Raw genomic sequence first — 14,121 nt, forward strand, 5'->3', positions numbered from 1 at the left:
TGAAGCTGGGCTACGGTCCCGCACACCGTTAGGCCGTCTTCCGCTCACGCCCCAACATCGTGCAGCCCGCCTCCAGTGGTGTCGCGACAGGCGTGAATGGAGGGACGAATGGAGACGTGTCGTCTTCAGCGATGAGAGTCGCTTCTGCCTTGGTGCCAATGATGGTCGTATGCGTGTTTGGCGCCGTGCAGGTGAGCGCCACAATCAGGACTGCATACGACCGAGGCACACAGGGCCAACACCCGGCATCATGGTGTGGGGAGCGATCTCCTACACTGGCCGTACTCCACTGGTGATCGTCGAGGGGACACTGAATAGTGCACGGTACATCCAAACCGTCATCGAACCCATCGTTCTACCATTCCTAGACCGGCAAGGGAACTTGCTGTTCCAACAGGACAATGCACGTCCGCATGTATCCCGTGCCACCCAACGTGCTCTAGAAGGTGTAAGTCAACTACCCTGGCCAGCAAGATCTCCGGATCTGTCCCCCATTGAGCATGTTTGGGACTGGATGAAGCGTCGTCTCACGCGGTCTGCACGTCCAGCACGAACGCTGGTCCATCTGAGGCGCCAGGTGGAAATGGCAGGGCAAGCCGTTCCACAGGACTACATCCAGCATCTCTACGATCGTCTCCATGGGAGAATAGCAGCCTGCATTGCTGCGAAAGGTGGATATACACTGTACTAGTGCCGACATTGTGCATGCTCTGTTGCCTGTGTCTATGTGCCTGTGGTTCTGTCAGTGTGATCATGTGATGTATCTGACCCCAGGAATGTGTCAATAAAGTTTCCCCTTCCTGGGACAATGAATTCACGGTGTTCTTATTTCAATTTCCAGGAGTGTAGCTATAAAATGAATTTCGATGCGCATTTTCAAACAAAAATTGCACAGATGCCAAGCATCATATTGTAGTCATAAGTTTTACTGATTTAGCTGTAATTTTTATGGAGATCTATATGTCTAAATACAAGAATGCGTTTTCCCTGCGTCTGTCCTTAATATCAGCCCACGCATGGGACGTAATTCCCCAGTCCTTGCTGCTAGTCTTCGACCAGTGGTGCAGCTTGACACAGAATGTTGCAAGGAGACCGCTGTTCTCGGATGACAGCGGCATATGTGAAGCAGCTACGAAGTGCTTGGTGCACACTTCAGCGGTCCCTTTTGGTGGTCAGACGTGGTCAACTGGAACCTTGACGACTAGCATCCCTGCCCTCGCATTCCCATGCAGTCCAACATCATCCGACTGGAACATCTGAATGTTCCACATACCCGGATATTGCACTATTTGGCCAGACGGCCACTTGGCGACCTACAATGAGTCCCCTTTCAAATTCTGTCAAGAGCTGTTAACGCTGTTCCACATGAGTGTGTGACATCTCCGCATCCTTCCCAGTGATCACTCAACTATCTGAATCAGTTCATACCCATTACACAGGGTGTTAGCGGTATAAGTGCAGATATTGTGATCATTAGTACCTTAATACGTACCCTGTTCAATGTGATAGTTGTTTCTCCTCTGCACATGACAGTCTTCCCACAAACACGTTACACAATTTACTACCTGATGTTTTCTGCACAGTCATAGCTGCACTGCTAAGTGGACTTCGCCTGTCAGTAAAGACTAACTGTTTTGCTCCCATGTGTCCACACTTCAACTGTTCCAGGAATGTAGCGGCTGCAGCAAGTGGGATACATCGCCATCGCTTGCCACGGTAATGATGCATGATGCCCATACTAACAAAAATTCCCCCTGCTCTTCATCGCTACCCTCACTCGCGATTCGTCCACTATATCACCTGATGGACCGTGTTAATGCGTAGTCTTACCCAGACGCACGGGTAACACCACAGCCCAGCATCCTGTGATCCACTTACTAGATAACTAACATGCTGACGGAGGTGACAGTAGAACTTTTAATTTGGTCACCACGTTGGTGCGGGCGTGAAGGGGCCCCACCTCTACTTAAAAGAAAAAAAAAAAAGAACTGCTGCCCAGGGGAAAATAAGCATTAATGGCTTGCTCTTGCCACATGATGTACTTGGAGGTACTAAAGAGCCTGAAAACATAGTGCACCTAACATCAATATTTTTAGTCTACAAATGAAGTAAATACTGATGTAATGTTGTTCGGTACACTGTCCTCAGTCACCAATAAAAATATCTGCACTTATACCCCTAACAACATGTATACCCTACTATTCCTTGTAATAATACTACACATGAGCAACGCTAATATCCTTTGGTGTTCGTTCTACCTGTCACAGCAAATTGTAACTCTAATCATTTACTCGCCCGCCGATAGTGTATATGTGAACAAAGTTACATTTACAACTAATCGACGAGGTCTTCTAAGTGCTTCACTTTCTTGCTTTCTTTCTTTCTTTCTTTCTCTCTCTCTCTCTCTCTTCTTTTTTTTTCAGGTGCTGTAGTAGATGTCCTCATCGTCTGGGACCTCATGTCCTAATCTTCCGTTTCCTCTTTCTTTCCTTTTTTTCCTATCGGCGATCTGTTCAGCGAGCACTCGGTGGTAACACGTGTAGAACTTGAAAGCACTGTTGCGGTCTCTAGGGGCTCAGAAACACGTTGGCGGGGTAAGGAGGAGTTGGCTGCCTGGCAACTGCTGTGCAGCTCGCTCGTCGCTTTTGCGGACCGAGAAGGGATCAGAGAGGAGAGTGGCGGGCATTCCGGCCCACGTGTGCGCGCATTCCGTATGCCGGCGCGCTCGCAACTTGCCGGTCTGGGGCGCGCCTCAGCCAGATTCACAATTGCTCCGCCTGCCTGTCGAAAAAGTTGGCCGCTGCTCTCTCTCACTCTGCCTTGCATCGCATTGTGTCTTGTCTTCGTTGCAGTCGATGGCGCCAGCCGGCTACCCACCGATGCCAGGGGCACGGCCGTACAGAGCGGCTCTGCAGGATACACTTTCACGGCAGCAGCCTCTGTCTGCTAAGTAAACTCTCCTGATTGGATTGCTGTGCCTGTGGAAACGCCACGTGTTAGTGCTACTGTGTGTGTGTGTGTGTGTGTGCGTGTGTGTGGGTGTGGGTGGGTGGGTGGGTGTGTGTGGGTGTGTACGATCGAGGGAGAGAACTGAAGAGAAAAAAGGAGAGAGGGAGAGAGAGACAAGGCATCTTGAATGTACTCGTCACGTACCGGTCTGGAATGTTTGCACCATCAATTGCCATATCGTATTTCATGATTCATAGGCAGAAATCAAAATAGAACTTCAAATCAACAAACAACTTACAAAAACTTAATGAGAATTAAGTTCATTTCAACAACATCATAGGAAACGCAATTAAAATAAATGCGAAATTCTTATCGATTCTTCAAAAATCGCTATTAGACCCAACAGCTGTATGTCATCTTTCTACTGAAACGCTGCCAGTTTCGATCAAACAGCAGACTGTCCTTAGGCATTGACACCGTACCGCACTGCTGTTTAGTGAAAACATATGCGACTGGATTCAAGACTTCATTGCAGGCAGAACTCAACTCGTCGCTCTTAACGGAACAAAATGCACGGACGTAAAGGTAATTTCTGGAGTATCCCCATGGAAGTGTGGTAGGACTGTTACAATTTACAATATATACGAACGATTTAGTAGAAAGCGTCGGATGCTGTCTAAGGCTGTCAGCTGATGATGCTGTTGTCTATAACATAGTAGCAGCGTCAGATTTGCAGAATGACCTCGAGAGAATTGATGACTGGTGCAGCCTCTGGCAGTTAACCCTCAGCGTAAATAAATGTAACAAATTGTGCATATAGGAAAAGAAATCCATTACTGTATAGCTACACTATTGATGACAAACCGCTCGAAACAGTATCTACGGTGAAATACTTAGGAGTATCTATCCAAAGCGACCTTAAGTGGAATGATCACATAAGACAAATAGTGGGAAAAGCAGTTGGCAGACTCTGTTTCATAGGAACTAGCTCACGCACGAAGGAAGTGGCTTATAAAGCGCTTGTTCGACCGAGTCTTCAGTATTGCTTAGCTATCTTGGATCCCTACCAGACACATTGATAGAAGAGATGAATAAGACCCACCGAAGAGCGGCACGTTTCATCACGGAATCGTTTAGTCTGTGTGGGGGTGTTACGGAGATGCTCAACAAACGCCATTGGCAAACGTTACAAGAGAGGCGTTGTACATCACGAAGGTATTTACTATTGAAATTTCGAGAAAGCACATTCTGTGAAAAGTTTGACAACATATTATTTCCCCCCACATACGTCTCACATAATGACCATGTAGCGAAAATTCGAGAAATGGGAGCCAATATAGAGGTTCCCCAACAATCATTCTTCACACGCACTATTCGCGAGTGGAACAGCGTCATAGGACTCAGTTAGTGGTACAAAAAGTACTCTCCGCCGCTTGCGGAGTATGATGCAGACGCAGATGAAAAATAAGTTGGCATAAGCTGTCGCCAGCACACCGGTCGGCAAAGACTTTCCGAGAGTATCGATAGTAGGCGCTGGAGCAAGCGCGCCTTTCAGGAGAGGGGCCAAAGACAGACTCACAAATAGCGCGCCGCCAACGCCCTCTTGACCTCCAGTATTTACATAGCCGCCGCGGAACAGAGAGCCCAGGCAGTCGCAGACAGAGTCGAGTCATCAGTCGCAGCGCTGAGCTAACGTGGACTATTATGGAAGAGCTTGTTTAAAGATAATTAATGAACCCTTTTAATACATTGCAGTTGTAGAAAAATGATACCGGCCACTAAACAACACCCTCTCCTTGCTTCGCATATCACAGCTCTGCAGTGGAAACGAGACGACACAAAAACACTACATTACTTGAGGTTTGAGACGATACATTGTTAGACTGTATCTTTTCGTGCAAACATCCACTGGCCCTGCGAACGTCCTTAATACTGCAAACGAACAGCTGCCACTACGATTCTGCAGAACCGAAGAGTGTTGTGTGGACCAAACAATGCCACACCGGACTCATAAATGAAAGGTACCTCTGTGCCAAGTGCTTCCAACAAGAACCAAGTGAAGTTGACACAGGCCGAGTGTTGTTTGCACGTGGCCCGCACGCTCAGTCGACATGAAGTCTAGCACACCGTGGCCGGTCGTGGTCTGGACATGACATAATGTTCACTCACAACTGCGCCTCTTCGCCGACGACACTGCTGTCGTAAGTGTTGGTTACAATTAGTCGCTAATTAGATAGAGAGTGGACTCAGCGGCACTGCGTTCAGACGTAAATAACTTTCCAGCTGCGGCGACTAAGGAAAAACTGGGGGCATGTCCATGCTGATGTCTCCGATTCGTTACTGCGTTTGGCAGCGACTGTCTTTACTCGTGGCACCGTCCTGACGTACCACCGTCTGCATGAGACCTCGTTCGGCGTACAGTACCACAGCTCTTCCCTGAGATCTGGGCAGAATCCCATAATAAATTGTATCTTTAAACGAGAATTAATATCAGATTTTTTACACTAGTAATTTTGCTAGTAATTTCAAACCGTTTATCCCCAGCGTTCTATCAGCTGATCGTACCTCTTAGTTCCAACCCTCTTTTTAGGGAAAAATATTTAATACAAATAAACAACGAAAAATAAGAAATAGCACTGTTCCCCCCTGCTTTCTCTGTATTATGTTCTATACTCAAATACATTAAAAAAATTTCTACTGTTTACAAAGGTGTCCCCCCCCCCCCCCCCACGTAGACAACGACCCCCCCCCCCTCCATCCAGATCGTCTACTGTGTGTGTGGAATTAATAATGTAATATAATTTTAATCTGTATGTTCACATTCTTCATTAAAAAAAATTCTACAGTTTAGATAAGTCCCCCCCCCCCCCCCTCCATTCCCACAACCAGCCCCTCACCCCACATCTTCCATTGCGTATGTGGAATTAAAAGTTTAACAAAGTTTTAATCTCTATGTTCAGTAGATTGTGAGAAACTTTTTACTGTTATATTTTGGTACATGATTCTGTGTGGATTTACTGTTATATTTTGGTTCATGATTCTGTGTGGAGTTGGCTTTCTTTTTATTCACAATGTGCATGAAATTTTACGATGTTACATTTTGTGAGCTGATGTTTACTTGCTAGGCTATGCTATTCTGCATTTTATCTGTTAACATAACATCCTAACCCAGTAGTATGTCTTACCTGACTTACTTTTCAGGAATTACAATGTTTTGTAATACACAAAACTTCGCCAATGTGGCTTTGCCTGGTGTAAGCAATTAAATAGTTTCTATGCCTCCAGTTGATTTATGTTCGCCAGTTACGATGTATTTTAGATTACAAAGATCGCCAGTGTGGCGTTTCTTGATATATTACGTTTGTATACATATAATTTCACTATCTCGCTGACTAATGTACAGTGTTTACTTGGAATAAAGGTTATAATACCTTTCTTAGTAAACTGATATTGCGATTGCTAGCATGTACTAAAGTGTTATCTCTGACATGGCACTGTTTTCGGCTGTATCTTTGAGTGTTCGGCCTAATTATTTCTGTCGTCGTGTTACTAGCTGTCGATGTGAACTTGCTTCTTGACGAAAATTATCGTGCACAGTTATGATTGTCAGAAACTTTTTACATACTATAATGAGCTTATAAGAGCAAATTACTTTTGTTCAAATTATGGTATAGCTTTCCTGCCGTTTATGCCAGTAAGTCAATTACTATTTAACCTCATGTATTTCTATGTAAACTGTGTAATCTCTGATGGTCTGTTTTATTAGTTTTAGGCTAAGCTTGACAACAGTCACTGACCAAAGCTATTACCGAATTGTGGAAAATAAATGACAGCTGAAGATTTCAGCATGAATTCTAATAGTTTCACTCACTCCACCCTACCTGGTAATTTAATCCTCAGCAGACTTACCCTCCTGAAAAAATACTGATTGAGCCACTAATTAAATTAGAATCCACTGTGGATAATTATCATGTCAGACTGTGGTGCAAACACAGATCCTGACTGAACTAAGAGCATTGTTTCAAATAACAGCCCGCAGCCCTACTGGTCATCGAATGATATGTGCACTTCCTCAAACCACTGCCACTGGTTTGTAGTGCGTCTTCTCAATTCTCACTTCTGCCTTTCTTACTGAAATTCAGTACGAACTATCCATTTTGATAGTGATTTGAACACCGACATTTAAGGATTAATCACATTACGACAACAATACGGAGCAGTGAAAGTGGTATCTCAGAGGGGAGCTTCAGCATCCCACTCTCTAGTACTTCCTTCTTCTATAAATGGGAATTATAGACTTGCCCTCTGCACGATACTATATCTCACAACAACCTCTGTCCAAGTGGCTTCATAGCGAAATATTTCCACTTTGCTAATAAAGGATTCTTCTTCGATCATTACCATCATCATCTTATTCTGTTACAGCCTCTGTAGGACCATGGTGAAGTCCTTCAGGTATTATATTTTCTTCTTCCCCACCCAAAAACACTTCATATTTTCTCTTCCGCTCTTTTACCTAAGGTACATTTTCATGAGCCATAAAAATTGCATGTTTCTGACAATATATCATGACATTGTTGTCCAGCAACATTACGACATGATTTGTAGCTACATGTACGTAAACATTTGCCCAGAAATGTATGTGGTAATACATTTCCAAGTCATAAGTGGTTACAAGGAACAATAATATTGCCACAAAATGGCCTTACGAAAGACTAATGGAAGTGAATGAAGCTCTAATGCTTTTCCATGACACAGGGAGTCAAGTTGGAAGTAACAAGAGAAATCGGGATTTGTGTTTGAGTTAATATTTAAGTAAATGAAACGCTTAAGAAAATTTAACTCTTGAACTGATGCTGGTTACATATCTAATCTAGACTTTTACCAGAATGTCGAAACACGATTTCGAATATCTCGTGCAAGTAAATTTTCCAAGAACTTGTAACCTCCCTACCGCAATTTTAAAAGAAAGAAAATTGACAATACTTAATAGAAATGGGAGCCAAGTGTAACCTCCCCGCAAAAATTTTAAAAGAAAATAACGATACTAATTAGAAATGCTGATGGACATGGCTCTATGCGTAACCTGCCTACAATCAAATGTACTGACAATAGCAACAAAAATGTGAAATTCGCAATCTGACTCAAATATAAATCCTTCAAAAAATTAAAGTCCATTCAGTGACAAGAAAATTCAATTAAACCGAAATGTCGGTCTTTGGCCCTGTGTAAAACAATCAGAATTAAAGTCTTACCTCAGAATAAATGGATGTCACATATCTGCTCTTGTTGTTGCGCACCGCTTGGAGGAACTGCATTGCAAATAATAATATTGTCTTTTTTTGTGATTTTAGTGGAATTTTTCTTCAAAAGAAGTGGAATGAAATGGGAAGTGCAACGAGATCTTTAGTTCAAAAAAATTAAACTTTTGAAAAAATGCTTTTGAAATAAAAAATTATTATTGGGAGACTTGTTGGAGAATAATTACAATAAATAAAATTTTTCATTATCTAATGATTATATTAATTAACAGTATACCTTATTCCTCATCTTGACCATTGTTGCCGACCGCCTACATCACACAACCGCACTGGGCTGCTACTACTGACCGACCACTCTGCATGACGACTACAGACTGAGTACTGCTCTCAACTAGACAGAGCTACAGACTCGCAACGACTGACTGACTGCTACTCTGCATAGCGACAACTAACTCGCAAAGACTACTACTGACTGAGAACCGCTCGCAACACTCGCGCGGTCAAACGCATACTCTCTGGTCACAGATGCTACAATGCCTCGCCATCGCTGCTGCGTTACATACGTGTTTCATAACCCTCCACTCGGGGGGCAAAAATTTGGCAGCGATGGTGAGTCATTTGGACTTGCCAAGCGCGGCAAAATTTTTCTTTAATTAACAAAATCCTACAACTTACAGAATATTTAAATGTTGTGCACACGCACTAAGTACAAAATATATCAGACAAGGACAAAATGTGAATACTAAACATAGTAGCAAATCAGAAAAAAGTATATACAAACTTTTTGACAGATAAAGTGCACAGGCACTGAAAAAATTCTTTAGCATATGCAGAACAAATAAACAGACTGGCAAGAATAATTAGATGTAGTACATAAAGTAAATGTTGTGCACACGCACTAAGTACAAAATATATCAGACAAAGACAAAATGTGAGTACAAAACATAGTAGCAAATCAGAAAAGTATATACAAATTATTTGACAGATAACAAAGTGCACAGGCACTGAAAAAATTCTTTAGCATATTCAGAACAAATAAACAGACTGGCAAAAAATATTATGTTGACAAGTGTACATGCACTGAAAAATGTCTTTAGCATTTTCACAACAAATAAACATAATGGCAAAAAAAAAAAAATTCATGTCCAAAGTGCACATGCACTGAAAAATGTCTTTAGTATTTTCACAACAAATAAACATAATGGCAAACATCATGTCGACCAGTGACATAAGTGTACTCACACTGGAGTTTAGCGAATCGAAAAATGTATAACCTATGAACATAAATGATGTTACCAAAAAAAAATTTTTTCTTTATGTGACAAGAATCAGGATAGGAAAGGGAAGGATTGCATCATGGTTGTAGCACTTTAGATTGCACACAGCTGCTCTGAAAGTCCATATCTTTCCACAGTAGTACAACACCAAGTGACACAACTTGAAGTTCTTTTCCCATCAGAATTTATCAGTGTAGCCAAGACACTGAACTGTCGTAGTAATGTTCCATGTTTTCATTTTGGCAGTACATTAGGTACACCAAACAGTGTGACCATAATAATGTCTTCATCGCTCATGGTGGTGGACAGCATGTCGTGTCAACACCACACTCTTACAAGGCACACCAACGTAGAATTAGTGCAAAACCAAATATAGTGCTCCATGATCACTGGGATAAACAGGACAAATGGACATTGCAGTAATTCAGGGTAGTCAGCTTATGAGGTGAAGGACATCAAGTCACATAATATTGACAATTACAGTCTTCATTGATAGTTCGTGGCATTCATAGCCCAGTTATTGAACATTTCTGTACCAAGTATGTAGTATTACAGAAAAATGTTCATTAATTGTTTTACATAGAATCAGTAGCCTTCTTTTCCTGGTTACAAAATATTATGAAATAATCGCATTCTTTTCAGTTACAGAGTATAATTAAGAATCATTAACCTTCTCCTAATTACAGTTAATTAATCATTTGTTTTTAATTAATCATTTGTCTAATTACAGTTAATTAATCATTTGTATAATTACAGTTAATTAATCATTTGTCGTTAATTAATCATTTGTCTAATTACAGTTAATTAATCATTTGTCGTTAATTAATCATTTGTCTAATTACAGTTAATTAATTAATCATTTGTCATTTCAATATACTAAGAATTATTAGCCTTAATTAATTATAAAGCATTATTAAACAGTACCATAGTTAATTAATTATGTGTCATTCCAATCTATTAAGAATCATTAGTCTTTTCCTAATTACAAAGCATTATTAAACAATCACATTTATTTCCAACAACAAAGTATCAACATTGAAGTGTAACCTCCCTACCGCAATTTTAAAAGAAAGAAAATTGACAATACTTAATAGAAATGGGAGCCAAGTGTAACCTCCCCGCAAAAATTTTAAAAGAAAATAACGATACTAATTAGAAATGCTGATGGACATGGCTCTATGCGTAACCTGCCTACAATCAAATGTACTGACAATAGCAACAAAAATGTGAAATTCGCAATCTGACTCAAATATAAATCCTTCAAAAAATTAAAGTCCATTCAGTGACAAGAAAATTCAATTAAACCGAAATGTCGGTCTTTGGCCCTGTGTAAAACAATCAGAATTAAAGTCTTACCTCAGAATAAATGGATGTCACATATCTGCTCTTGTTGTTGCGCACCGCTTGGAGGAACTGCATTGCAAATAATAATATTGTCTTTTTTTGTGATTTTAGTGGAATTTTTCTTCAAAAGAAGTGGAATGAAATGGGAAGTGCAACGAGATCTTTAGTTCAAAAAAATTAAACTTTTGAAAAAATGCTTTTGAAATAAAAAATTATTATTGGGAGACTTGTTGGAGAATAATTACAATAAATAAAATTTTTCATTATCTAATGATTATATTAATTAACAGTATACCTTATTCCTCATCTTGACCATTGTTGCCGACCGCCTACATCACACAACCGCACTGGGCTGCTACTACTGACCGACCACTCTGCATGACGACTACAGACTGAGTACTGCTCTCAACTAGACAGAGCTACAGACTCGCAACGACTGACTGACTGCTACTCTGCATAGCGACAACTAACTCGCAAAGACTACTACTGACTGAGAACCGCTCGCAACACTCGCGCGGTCAAACGCATACTCTCTGGTCACAGATGCTACAATGCCTCGCCATCGCTGCTGCGTTACATACGTGTTTCAAACTGTTATAACCGATACAAATATGAGGGAGTGTAAACCAGCTACAACCTGACTGGTGATTATCGTTAGCTATTGATTGTGAGCATGGCACTATTGCCACCAATTTTAATAAAAATTCTGATGGCCTTTAGCTCCTCCCTTTAATCGATTATGAAGAATTTCAATCGTTGCAACATTTCAGATACGGTCAAATAACTATTATTCAGCAACATAAACAAAGAGTTAAGAATATTCATGATCAGCTTTCTCATAAGGAAAAGAAAATCGATCAGGGTGCTCATGATAGTAGGTGATACTTCACAACAAGGGTCGGGATGATTTCAAGGAAAAACACATGGCACGTGGACCCATATTTTTCGTCATTTGTCATTTCATGGAATACACTTGATTGCCTAGCAACAATTATTATGATTACAAATTAAAAGCCTTAGAAACTGAATAACAACGCTCACAATAATTTAAGGAACTTAAACAGGATCAGGTCATTAATAAAAAAACTTGAACAATTTATACCATTAACAACAGGGCTTAGAACCAGAGACGTACAGTCCCCAAATACAAGTAAAAAGTCACACCAACTAGGTGTGACTGCAAGCTGGTTCAACAAACTGAGTTTTACCAGTAAAATGCATTACAAATGACTGCCACTAAAAGTACAAATAAATCGCAGGCACAGATAAATCTTTAAGCAAATAGACAACGCCCACGCAAAATACGGATGAGATAACAAGTCACGCCATTGATTGTGGTTGCTGGAAAGCCCTTAACAATTTATAAACCTTAATAAAACCACTTAAGCGATAAAACACACCATCCTCCAAAATACAAGAAAAACTGGGAAGAGATACAAATTAAACGTGACTCCCAGCTGGTAGATACCAGCAGAAACGTTAATAATGACCCGTTAATAAATGCGCAATCCGCATAAACACAAGAAAAGCTGGGGATGTACATAACTTAAATGTGACTCCCAACTGGTAAAAACTAGCAGAAACATTAATAAAGACCCTTTAATATACATACAGTCCTAAAAATACAAGAAAGGTGACAAATTGCAGCAACCAATTGTTATAGCAATATGGCAGCAACCACGCAATTTTTGAAAATGACAGGAGTTAGCTAATGACTATGGATAAAAAAAAACTCAACAGTTCATAGGCATAAGTAAAAGCCTTTAAAAATCAACACGCTCCAGAATTAGCAAACTAGAGCCTGCAAGATTTAAAGAAGTCGTTAAGAGCCAAATATAGTCACAAGGAACTTCGGACTTGCAGAACACGGCTTGAGGCTTGTGTTCTGAATGGAACAAGAGTTCCGGAACTAACTCAGCGACACTCCACCATGGCACGTACAAGAACGATCAGATTTACTTAACTTGAACTTTTTTTTTTTTTTTTTTTTTTTTTGTCATCAGTCTACTGACTGGTTTGATGCGGCCCGCCACGAATTCCTTTCCTGTGCTAACCTCTTCATCTCAGAGTAGCACTTGCCACCTACGTCCTCAATTATTTGCTTGACGTATTCCAATGTCCTCCTCTACAGTTTTTGCCATCTACAGCTCCCTCTAGTACCATGGAAGTCATTCCCTCATGTCTTAGCAGATGTCCTATAATTCTGTCCCATCTCCTTATCAGTGTTTTCCACATATTCCTTTCCTCTCCGATTCTGCGTAGAACCTCCTCATTCCTTACCTTATCAGTCCACCTAATTTTCAACATTCGTCTATAGCACCACATCTCAAATGCTTAGATTCTCTTTTGTTCCGGTTTTCCCACAGTCCATGTTTCACTACCATACAATGCTGTACTCCAGACGTACATCCTCAGAAATTTCTTCCTCAAATTAAGGCCGGTACTTGATATTAGTAGACTTCTCTTGGCCAGAAATGCCTTTTTTGCCATAGCGAGTCTGCCTTTGATGTCCTCCTTGCTCCGTCCGTCATTGGTTATTTTACTGCCTAAGTAGCAGAATTCCTTAACTTCATTGACTTCGTGACCATCAATCCTGATGTTAAGTTTCTCGCTGTTCTCATTTCTACTACTTCTCATTACCTTCGTCTTTCCCCGATTTACTCTCAAACCATACTGTGTACTCATTAGACTGTTCATTCCGTTCAGCAGATCATTTAATTCTTCTTCACTTCCACTCAGGATAGCAATGTCATCAGCGAATCGTATCATTGATATCCTTTCACCTTGTATTTTAATTCCTGTCCTGAACCTTTCTTTTATTTCCATCATTGCTTCCTCGAGGTACAGATTGAAGAGTAGGGGCGAAAGGCTACAGCCTTGTCTTACACCCTTCTTAATACGAGCACTTCGTTCTTGATCGTCCACTCTTATTATTCCCTCTTGGTTGTTGTACATATTGTATATGACCCGTCTCTCCCTATAGCTTACCCCTACTTTTTTCAGAATCTCGAACAGCTTGCACCATTTTATATTGTCGAACGCTTTTTCCAGGTCGACAAATCCTATGAAAGTGTCTTGTTTTTTCTTTAGCCTTGCTTCCATTATTAGCTGTACCGTCAGAATTGCCTCTCTCGTCCCTTTACTTTTCCTAAAGCCAAACTGATCGTCACCTAGCGCATTCTCAATTTTCTTTTCCATTCTTCTGTATATTATTCTTGTAAGCAGCTTCGATGCATGAGCTGTTAAGCTGATTGTGCGATAATTCTCGCACTTGTCAGCTCTTGCTGTCT

This window comes from Schistocerca serialis, chromosome 1 (assembly GCF_023864345.2).
Source record: "Schistocerca serialis cubense isolate TAMUIC-IGC-003099 chromosome 1, iqSchSeri2.2, whole genome shotgun sequence".
NCBI lineage: Eukaryota > Metazoa > Arthropoda > Insecta > Orthoptera > Acrididae > Schistocerca > Schistocerca serialis.